At 39.6% G+C, this 11,996-nt stretch overlaps 1 protein-coding gene and 1 long non-coding RNA gene across 4 annotated transcripts in view; one reads left to right on the top strand and one right to left on the bottom strand.

The window, feature by feature from the left end:
* LOC120735600 overlaps positions 1-9,074 on the top strand; it is a 19,547-nt gene extending 10,473 nt beyond the window's left edge. The window contains exon 3 of the long non-coding RNA XR_005696309.1: positions 8,978-9,074. This is a non-coding gene — a long non-coding RNA (uncharacterized LOC120735600). The remainder of the gene's footprint in view (positions 1-8,977) is intronic.
* tbc1d22a (TBC1 domain family, member 22a) overlaps positions 1-11,996 on the bottom strand; it is a 159,100-nt gene that overhangs the window by 15,067 nt on the left and 132,037 nt on the right. The window lies entirely within an intron of this gene.

Raw genomic sequence — 11,996 nt, 5'->3', positions numbered from 1 at the left:
ATGGGCACTCTGGCAAACAGTGGGTACTAATGTAGGAGTGGGGCACCGTAGCATGCACAGGTAAGAGCCGACACAGGATGGCACAGCCAAGCTCCACGTAGCAGGATGTGATGTTGTCTCTATGGGTAATTTGGCCGTTTTGTTGCCATAATAAATGAACAAAGTAAATGTTGATGGGAGTTTTTTTTATTGATGCACTGTCACCGCTGATCAGCACAATGCCATAATTATCAAACAGGTGTATTTACTATTTATAGACTGGTGATCTGCTAAGACTGGTTCCTGAGCAAGAATGGCTAGGCTAACTGTTAACATGCACCAAAATCAATTCGCAAAAAAGACAAAAACCTGAAAGCTTGATCCTTCACAACATTCTCAGGTTCTATTTCAGTGCAGCAGAGCTCCTTAACACAAACAGCTCTGATTATGACGGAAGCCCCACCTACCTATTGTTCAAACCTACTGTTTGCAAGGTGCAGCCAATCAGAAGAAGAAGGCGGAGCTTCCACAGATTCAGTAACATTAGCAAGTGGTGGAGGCCAGCAGGTGGATGAGGGAAAGGGGAGGCAAGAAGAGAGACCCGAGGCGGCCGCCGGTCCGAGTGTCAGGTGAACTTAACTTCAGGTAAGAAGCTATGACCTGCAGTCTATCTGGGTCAGATATAAACCAAGTTTAGGTGGAGTTTATTTTCGTTGTGCTGACTTTTTACAGTCAGTTACAATAACTCGTACTGCGTGCTAGCTAGCATGATGGAGTTTCTATACAGCTGGGTGGTGCTATGATGTTACTGAGAGTGAACTTTATTTTATTCATAAAGTTAGTTAGTAGAGTTGCCAACCATCCTGTACAAACGGAATCGTCTCGTATTCGGAGAAAATATTTCGCGTTTCGTATTGAGCTGAAAAGGAACACGGTTTGTCCCGTACTTCAGCTACAATGAAAAACACACAAAGCTGGAGTTAATTTGTCGTTACGCTGCACAGCTGCCCCCCCGCCTCCTGTTGCTACTTCAATCATGAAACTGATCAATGATCAGCTGATCGTCTCTCTTGTTTATTTATCGTCCACTTTGCACCAGAAAGACGAAACCAGCTGATGGTGCGCTAAACAACAGCAGCACGTTTAAGCTTGATCAGCTGTTGTTAGAATTTATTTAATATTACTTTCTAGTATCAGCTGATGTTTGCTGGAGCCACAGCTGTAAAGGCTGCTGGTCATGATATCGGTTTGGTTATCTGGTGAGAGGGAAACATGAAGATGAAACCAGGAGATGTCCTTACTGAATCATCAGAGCTGAACAGGTGATGGAGAAACAGGTTTACCTTTCAGGTGACATGAATGAGTTGAAGGGAAGTTATGAACTGTTTCTGAGAGACAAATAACGCCAGGATCCTTTTTTATGCAGCTGACAGCTGGTAACTGTGCAGGGGCGGGTCTAGCAAAGTTTTGACAGGGGGGCAGGTAGGGCATTAACAGGGAAAGGGGGGCACAAAGAAATACTTTCTTATTCTCATTAAAATTGTCTGGCTGTTATTAAATAATTATCTGAAGTAAAATGTATAGAAATCATACATATACCAATAAGACAGTGTACATCACTGTCACATTGCAGAGGCCTTGTTGACAGTATTTGGCTCTACATATCTGTGGGAGCAGATTTTCTTTCACATGAGTGTCCTCAGGTAGCCGTCTGAATGCTGGACACTCGGAGACCTGTGTCTCTGAGTGGGAGACCAGAGATCACATTAACATGTGTATTAACAAACATGCCATATTGGCTCAGTTTACTTTTCTTATCACTGTTGTGAGGAGACCATAAATAGCATTTGTATTTTCTGTTGTACAGTTCATTTGCTGTTATGGAGTTCTTGTTATGGATAACAAGTGTCTGTTTTTTTGTTTCAAAATGCTTATCCTGGTCACAGTCTTCAAAATATAGCGCAATAATTTTTTTGCATAAACAACGTTTCATCTATGCCACAGTTTGACAGTTTCCTTCCACAACAAAAACGCATAAAAGCATTGCAGCAACAAAACATAATATTACCGAAACAGGCTTTGCCGATCCTATCAGCTGGTTTGTAACACTTCCTACTTCAATCAGCAGCACGAACTATGGCATGTCTGCCATGTCCTGCTGACCCGGAAGTGACATTCAGTTTGCAGAAATGTAGTTGTTTTTTTTTTACCATAAGGGCCTCATGAGCCCATAACTTGTGTTTTAAAAGTTAGTTTTGACTTTATTAGACCTTTCGTGTATCGTTCTGGGATGCTTAGGACTCATATTGCACTGCTGGAAATAGTTTATTTTGATGCATATGCTGTTTTTTTTGCAACTTTGCATTATAATATTTATTTTCGTTTTTCCTGCAGTATATGAAAATTGGTGTATTTCAAAAATAAAACTATGAAGACACTTAAAATAAATTTCCTGTGGTGGGAAACTATTTTGTGCAACTTTTTTGTATTTACAGTTTTGAGGGATAAACCTCAAAACTGTAAAATATATGTTAAAAAAACAAAAACGATTTTAAATTTTTTTGTAGTTTATTGCACTTTTCTGCAATTTATGTAATTACTATGCACTTAATGCATACATATTATTAAAATTTGGGCTATAATGGTTGTATTGATGTATATCAACTTGAAATGCTCACAAAAATGGCACTACAGCATGTAAAAAGCTCTGGCGGACTTGGTTCTATGGTAGGTCTTAAAGGGTTAACAAACGTAAGAAATCTGCTTTGCTCAGTTATGCGCTTCTGGAGTCACAAAAGCCAAAAAAAATATTTTGAAGAGGTTAAATATGCCAATATAATTCAACAATTACTAATATATCTGCTGAGCAGTAGATCAAAACTAGACTACAGAACCGAAAACAAAATAAACAAGCTCATAAAAGGTGCTTTTTAATGCATTATAAATAAAATACATACATTTATGTCTCGAGGAGACAGTGGATCTGGCCAGCACCTTTGGTGATTTAAATACTGCGGGGGAGTGAATGGGATTAAAGAATGAGAAAATGGCAGACTGCTTGAGAGCTTTCAGTACACATGGAACTACAAGTGTGGGTGTTCTCATTTATCATTTGGATACTCCAACCTCACAGTAAAGACCTGTTTTAATGGCTTTGATAAGTACAATAAAAAAGCGTGTATGGACACTCTGTTATGACAAAAATGCCTTTGCTTTCCACAGTTAAGTTATAGGGAGCTAGCTTTGCATCCATTTGGTATCAGTCAATGCCAACCCAATGACAAGTTCATAACCTTTGGAACAATCCCGCCAGAAGCAATTTAAGCGGTGAAACAGTTGTCTCTCCTTTTGTGCATTGAAGCATTTACAGTGATATTTCCCCTCGATTTTCAGCGAGTGCAATATCAAAGTACATAAGCACTCAATATTTAACCATTTGGCCTTGCTCCATATCAACAATTATCAACTAAATCCTAGCAAAACTGTTTCGCTGTCACACTTTCAAACAAGAAATGCATGAAACCAACAACTGAAATACATTTCTATCGCATATACGAGCCCAATATGTAACACGTGGATGCCCCGTGAACTCTACTACAATAAATCAAACAAAAGCAAAACTGGAGACTAAACAGTTTATCTCAAACCATCACCAAGTTCAGAAAGGTTAATGCCCTCCTAATCACGAGTTCGAGATCCATGAGAAAAACCCCGGAGCAGAAGTGCGTTGGTGATCGCTTTGACTGCATAGAAGGGTATTTGAATTTAAAATTCAATATTTATGTCTCAGTTCATGACCCACAGCGTTCCTCAAAAACTCTTTTCTTCTCTTAGTCTTAAAAATCTATTTCTCCCTCTCCTGCTGCTGTTGCACTCTGTTTATTCCTCACGAGCAGGTCGATATAGCTGTTTATTTGGCATTTTTGTGTCTTAACTGAGTTGAGAAGGGGACATGCAGTTAGCTTACAGGCTGACAGAGCAACTCCTGTTTTTTATTATCTCAGGGCAAAAAAGGGAAAAAGCTGTAAACTTCCCATTACTATTGTGCTTATTTGGGAATAAACCTCATCAGATGATAATTTTGGTAACGGTACTCAAAGAGCAAACTAATCACCCAATTCATGACTATTTTCACTTGATAAATGATTTCCTGGCAAAGGCTAACTTGGACCAATCAACAGAACAACACCACACCTAAATTAGAAAGCTAATACACAAATGCATTTGTGAACACGTTTTTCGCGCAAATACACACTTCCTTACTTCAAGTCTACTCAATACCATGCCGTGATTGATGACTGACTTTCCAAGCAGCTTTGGTCATCAAAATCGTACAGCAAATTAATTCACAGTACAAGCCGGCACGAGTTAGCCTGAAAGCAAACTTTGGCTGTCAATGATGGAAAGCGTGTAGGCGTAAGAAAAGCCATAAGAAAAGGATGTCACGGAGTAAACGGGAGGATGGGGTGGAGGGTTACACAATTACTTCCACCATATAAGCTCTGAGTTTTCCGGTCCTTTATTCCTCTCCTCTTGTTTTGGCACGAATACATTCATATGCCAAATTGGACGCAGCACTCAATCAGCAAGGTGATTATTAAAAACTGTTTACCGGAGGTGGCCTTGTCTCACTTTCGACACTATTGACTACAGTGTCATCAATCAGAGCAGCTACAAACCCCTGTGAGCGTTTGCTGACGCAAACCAAGTTTGGGAAGAAAGTTCAGGAAGAGAAAATGAGAAGGTCTTTGTTGTGATAAATGGGTGTAAAGTATGGAATTAATGATCAGAGGTGGGACCGGCTTCTGTACGCGAAATTGCAAGGTGTTGATCTTGACAGCGACTTGCTCATGTACACATATGCAAGCAAAGACAAAAAAAAAAGAAAAGTTAATCAGGACAACGAACTTTAAGCTTGAGAAATGGGCAAGAAAAACAACTTTTTACCACATGGCACCTTAAAATAACATCCATAAAACTATTCTTTTCTTTCTAGTAGAGGACTCGTTGGATCACACTGTTCACAACATACTGCAGTGTTTATGTTGACAGAATAAAACATCTAGAGTGACCAGATGTCCTGATTAAATCATCAGAGTTCCAATTTGTCCTGGCGTCTCGACAGGGACACACTTTGTTCTGATAATTAGACTGAATGGATTTTTTGCGTTTTCTTCTCTGTGAGTTGTGTCACAGAGTAAAATAATTGCATTATTATTTAGAAATGGGTGGTGCAGATAAGCACTCTAAATAGGGAAAAGGCTTGTTTCTCTTCTCTTTCATAAAGACCAGCGGCAGCTTTTTGTCCTGACAACAGTCCATTTACATATATTCTATATTACAACACAAGAGTGGTGCACTTGCCCGTTTTTGCAATGTATTTATGTTATATTGGGATTTTTGTTTTCTGCTCATAGTCCAGGAAAAAAACAAAAAGGATCTTATACAAGGTTTTGCTCCTTGCGCCCTGTGACAGTGATTGAAATAGCGCTGACATTTCCAGAACACTCTGGTTCCTTTGGAGTACCCCTTCTTTCCGTTATTGTCAAGGCTGGCTAACCCAAGGCGTTCTCCACACGTAACGGATCTGAGGACAGCAGCTGACATTTACAAAGGTCCACAGTTTTTTCACACACCATTAATTAAAGTGAGAGCAAATCTTTTTCTCCCTCTTTGGCTCTTCCACCTCTCACTTCCGTCACGACCGATCTCCTCGGTGCCTTGTTGAAAAAAAACTGTAATCGTTTACACAGAACTAAAAGCTTTGTACTCACACAAACGCTTGGCCTCACGTTAACAATCACAAGGATCGAGCATCCTCGGGATAGAGACTATTCAGCAGTCCTTACTAATATAAATCTCAAGGTAACAATATTAGATGGCCATGGTCAGTTTAGTTGCATACACTGTATATAATGATGCCCTGATGCATGATTAACAGAAGTTGTTGAAAACACATAGAGCTGGAGATTGACACTTTGCATGCACTGATCATAAATATGAATGTCACTCCCATATTGAGCTTACAATAAAGTCTTTGAACTGTTATTTTAGGTGAAAGCATTGCACAACATACAGCTTTAAGAAAAAAGAAACTCAAGAGTTTGATTTTAATTTATTTGGGCTGTTCTGAAATCAACTCAGGGTCAATACTATATGCACAAGGTGAGAAATGTACATACACCCTGTGAGATGATTAATTCTGCAGTGCTGAAAGTTACAAAATGTCTTTAACTTGTCAAGGCCAAGGGCAGTAAACTTTCTGTTGGTAATCATGACTGAGTATAGCCTGTAGCTTCTCTGCGTGCCACTGCAAACCTTTTTTGTAATGCCATATATGGATGTGCCATTCTGTAGTAGCTGGATTACCTGTGCTACCTGAATGGGCTGCAGGGACTGTCTCATCCTACCAGTAGTGAAAAGGACCCTAACTAAAGACCAAACTAGAGGAAAATCAGGCAGGAGCGAGAAAGTAGAAGGGAGCGAGTGATAGTGTGTGGCCGTTATCCACAAACCCATTCCTTTTTTGGGGGTTGCCTTTCCAGTGTACCTGCTGTCACTTTTATTTGCATCAAAGCAGGTGAACTGGATTCACAGTGGTTTAAGGTTCGTAACTGGAGAGACAGATATCCCTAAAGTTGAACATACTTTGTGTTATATTGTGGTGATGAAGTGTTGGCTTAATTTTACAGAGGAGATAAAGCTTGGTTAATCCTGACCACGTGAAAACGTACACGGGTATTTTTGAAAATGGAGATTTTCCGTTTTCGTTTTAAAAAATAATCCCGTCCACACGTAAAGGCAGAAATGAAGGAAAACGCTGCTATGAACATGCCAAAGCAACAGGTGGCGATATATTCATAACCGTGCAGAAATGTTGGCCAATCAGAAGTCTAGAAGCCTCGGTGGGAAAAAGTAAACAAAGATGGGGCATAGAAGCAGAACCGAGTCGTATGTGTGGAGGGACAGTAACTGTGTGTTTATATGTAAGCATTTAAACACTGCAGAGAGTAGAATTAACAGTAACAGTATTGTAGAAATTCATTTCACCGAAACAATAACGTGGCGCACAGTGTGACGTCAAAAAATGCGCGCATCTTTGACGCTGCGTTTTCTCCGTTTTTCTCGTCCACACGTAAATGCAAAAACGGAGTTTTCAAAAATATCCACCCTGGCCGGAGTTTTTAAAAATCTCCGTTTTTAGTGACCAAAAACGCCGTTTACGTGTGGACGAAAGGCGCAAACGCATAGAAAAATCTGCGTTTTCAAAAATACCCGGGTACGTGTGGACGTAGCCTGAGAAATCAAGTCCAAGAACGCTGTATTAAATTGCTAAGCATGTCAGCTTGCTCTAGGGTTTTCTACCAGGGAAGGCGTAACATTGTAACATTGTTTGTAACAATAAAGTTGGCAGACAATCTCAAAATCCTTTAGCATAATCTCCAATCATCAGTGTCAACCTGGACACAAGGAAGGTTAACAAAGTTTTGACCTCAAATCCATCAAAAATATATTTAACAAGTAAAAGTCAGTTTTGCCCCAGAAAGCAACCATTTTAACTGAAAAACTAATTGGAGGCGAGACCATAAGATTCATGTTCATCACCAGAACATGTAAACATTTGACTGCAAGTGTACATTATGCAGTAGAAACAAAAAACAGGAGTACATCATCAGTGAATATGAGTTGGTATTAAAATCCAAACAAGAAGCAGCATCAAACTGAATTTATGGCTAGTGGTCATTGCTCATTTTCAAAATATCACAAACAAAGCACGGTTACATGGTTCTTACATGTGAATCTTAAGGGACTTATGAATACTAGTCAAACTTGCAGGCCACAGTCAAGTCTTAGAAACAAAAGAGGAGACGCTTTTTATTGTCACTTAGGAGTTCTGCAGTGGCAATGTTAGCGTCTGCAGGCATTACAGACTAATGGGAATGTGCTGACTGTGCTGGCCTTTCCTATAAACAGCAGTGCAAACACATACCTGCATTATATCCCCCTGCTTGCCCATTACTGTGCGTACAGTATGTGGGTGTGTGCTTCAAAGTGGTCGCATGCTAGTAGACTCACAAATGTGTGAATGAAATAGTATTGTGTGTGAGAGAACAGCTTTTGTGCTTGTTTATGTTGTCATGTCTATGGGCGTGTGACTCTGAGTGACAGAGGGAAAAAGAATCCGTGGAAATGTGCGTGCACCAACTTATCCATGCAGCCCAGGCCGGCAGTTTGCGGTAGTGTGCTAGCTGAGGTGGAACGGTGAAAGGCAGATTGCTTAGGGAGTGCCATACTCCTGCTTTTCATTTTGCAGCTTAACCAATCCAATCCCACAACCAAGAGAGGAGATTCACAGCTACTCTCGCTACTATGTTTGATAACAATGCATGAATTATCCTTTTAAATTACTTTCTGCATGCGTTTTTTAATTAAAACTATTAAAGTGAATCAGTCATTCGCGGTCCCTCTGAGGACCCTGAGAATGTAACTCGCCAGCAGTTTGTCATACGCCGCTGCTCCTCACATTCTACATTTAACATTAAAGTCAATTAGCTCACGTTTTTTTCCACAGCTAGTGACTACACTGCAGTGACTGGGCAGAATTAGAGAACTCAGTATATCACCAGAATAAACAGAAGAACAAGGTTGAGGCTTTTCGAGTATTCGATCTAGGACAAAAACGTTATCCATAGATTTTCAAGAGCATATCGTTTTCCACCTGAACAAAGCTCAAATCAATCAAAACAATTTAGAACTGTGAGCTGAACAAGCTGTTAATGTTGTACTGTTCTAACTAGCTGCTACAAGTGAACTTTCCCTCCAGGCCTGGGGAAATTGGAGAAGCAATTCAGTGCAATAATGAGCAGATTGATTGAAACCGGTTGGAAACCTTTATTATACCGCTGCAAGCGTGTGTTACGTGTTTGCATGCATGTTGTAGCAGACAATATAAGGAGGAGACGTCTCCCTTAAAGAATGTTAAATAGGAATGGAAAAGAGAGGCAAACAACATCCCCACTGGGACAAGCATGAAATAAACATGTTGTTGCACTGAGATGGGCTTATTACAAGTTCTCAAAAGTTTGAACAGTGTGGTGACAGAGATATGTAAAGATGTGGACTTATTGTTTTCATTGGTTTAATGAATCTCTAACTGGAATTGCTGTGGTGCCATGAGCCAGAGGTGTCAATTGGAAGAAGGGTATTAAGCCAGCACCGGCTGACTCCTCGCAGACATGGAAAGAAACTCTGAAGACGACAGGCTTTATTTAAAAAACTTTTTAAGAATTTAATTCCTTGAGATACATTTTACAAATTTTACAAATGAAAACCTCTTTGCCCCATTTTTGCTCAAGCTGAACAATAATTTGGGCTTTTAGGCAGCAGCAAAAGTGTAACACTGCAAAAGGGGCTGCGCCGCATTTGAATCACAAGATAAAAAGGAAAACGTCTTTGTGAAAATGAATACAGAACAATTTTGTCTCCAATATCTGGTTTTCATAATTGCTGGAAGACAAAAATGAAACTGAAAACAAAATTTGATTAATCGCGCAGCCCTACTAGAATCCTTCTACTATTTATGTTGTAAAAGATAAAGTTCAATGAAGCGAGAGAAAAAGGCGATAGCGAGAAAAAGAATAAATGCCAGAGAGATAAATGGCGAAAGAACGAAAGCCAGAATGAAATAAAGAGACCAGGAAAAAGAGAAATACGAAGCTGAGACTCAAAGAAATAAAAAGTGGCAAAAAAAACAAAACAGAGAAGTTAGGAATTAGTAAGAGAAAGAAAAGACTAACCGAGATTGTGAGAAAGATTGGAAGAGAAGGAAAAGCAGGCTTGAGAGGAGAGGGATGATGTGAGGGTTGCTGGATAAAGCATGTGGAGATAAGGTCTGTTCAACAGGCCCTTAAGAACCTGGCAGGTCCACGTTTAAACTCTAAGGCTCAGCGGATCAGAGGCAGAAATCTCTTGGAATTAAACCACTAAAGCTGAGAGAAGAAGAAATCTTTACTTTTCTTTCCACACAGACACTAATCTGTATCAAAAAACTTGGTAAATTGAATTAGCAAATGAGAGAAAACAAACCATTTCCCCCCCCCCTTAAGGCAATATGCCTGTCAAAGGCCGTAAACAAAAGTAAAGGTTTGTATATTTTCATGTAAAACTTTCTGTAATTTTAACTCAAATCCACAATTTCAATATATTCGTGATATATAAATATATATATATAAATAAATATGCATCCAGTCCGTAACATAAACAAACTGATACACACAGACAAACACACAGAGGACATCTGTGTTCCATTACGTACAGACAACAACTTCCCGTGAAGACATAAACAAATAGATGATGAGAGCTCATTTGTTGTGCACTGGGTGGGGGAAAATGTCAGGATGACATTTGGCTGTAGCTATTTATGAGTATGTGTGTTGTTTCTCGTGTGTATCTGTGAGTGACTGAGTACCTACTGTAGCTATAAAATCTAAATATATCAAGGAAAAGGAGGAAAATATAATCTAAAATATAGTTCAATCAATGTGGGATGTGCTGGACAAACAAGCCAGATCTGTGGAGATTCCCCCCATTAAATAACTTAGAGGATGTCATGCTAACATGCCAACAATCCCAACAATCCCCTAATGACACAAAAGGTTAGCAAGGACTTTGTGTGTGCATAGTCTCAAACTGCAGAAACCCATTAAAAAAAAAAAACTAGAACCACCTTAAGTTCTGTCTGAATTGGACTCCAACAAGAAGTACCAGTTTATTTAAGCTCGATATGAAGAATACTAAAGGACAGACGAGTCAGTCAGTGTCTCATCTTCAGACTCTGATAGCCTCCAGTGTCTCACTGAGTGGATGAACCATCTTTAATCAACTGGCCTCCACCTAAAACACACATTTTTCAGAACTGTAACCAACTCGTGCGACTTTTGAAGACTTCTTCACATTTATTACGTGATGAAACAGGAGGCACAGAAAAGATGGTTTGAGGTCATGACCGTCAAATATCAAGAACACAATTAAAGCCATTTGATTGCTGCTTGTATTCATTTCAGATGTACTTTTGTCACTCTTTTCATTCTATATAACCGACTGAGGGGCTGTGTAGGACCTCTGAAGTACTACGAGTCACTTCTTTTAGCAAATAAAAACTATGTTATTAGCTGATCAGCTGATATCCACTCAGTACTGAGCTGTGCTACATCAGTCATCCAATGAGATTAGCCATAATTCAGGAATACGAGTAAAAATTTTAAAAACTTTAACATAGGTAACACAGTTTACATATCTTCCAACCAAGAGGCAGCTGTGCTTTCAGTGTTTTTGGAAACCAGATACTGCAGTCCTTTTGTTTATTGGCTCCATTCTGAAATGTGGTTATTGCCTCAAGCCTCAAGTGCCTGCAAGCTGCAAACCAAAGCAGGCTCGGCTTTAATTAATCATCCGTAAGACTGGTCTAAATAAAACTGTCTCAGGAACAACAAGAGGAAAGTGTGCAACAACGTATTTATGGTCTCGGTGCAAAAACTTCTCTCCTCCGTGGCTCTAAAATTGCATCTGTTCTTACTCTCCCATTAAGATTCTCTCGTTCCTCAAAACCTCACATTTCCCTGTCTTTTTCATGAGAACAGGCTGTTTGCCACTGCATCGGCCGCATGCAAAACCAGTCAGAAAGTCACACTTTAAAGTTGGAAGTGTAAATATGTGTCTGTGCATGCATTCATGTGCACAATACAAAATCAAATCAAATACACACACATGCACTTAAAGCACATTTAAGACAAAAAGTTATAATGTAAACACTGTGCAAGCTTAAAAGAGTGTGTATTTTTGAGCTTCACATAGTGGTTAGAAGAGAAACTCACACCTAGCGACGACACTTATGCAGGCACAAGCATTACAAAGTGTCCATCTGTCCAATCCTAACACTTGTGTTTAGCAAAGCAGATCTGCTCAGCTGTCTGGACAGTCAAAGCAGCTTGTGAGCATCTTATATCCTCCATGTCAAT

The sequence above is a fragment of the Simochromis diagramma genome, unplaced genomic scaffold, assembly GCF_900408965.1.
Source record: "Simochromis diagramma unplaced genomic scaffold, fSimDia1.1 OVJJ01000816.1, whole genome shotgun sequence".
Classification (NCBI taxonomy): Eukaryota; Metazoa; Chordata; class Actinopteri; order Cichliformes; family Cichlidae; genus Simochromis; species Simochromis diagramma.
The sequence above is the reverse complement of the archived record's forward strand: the minus strand, read 5'-3'. Positions and strand labels throughout refer to the sequence as shown.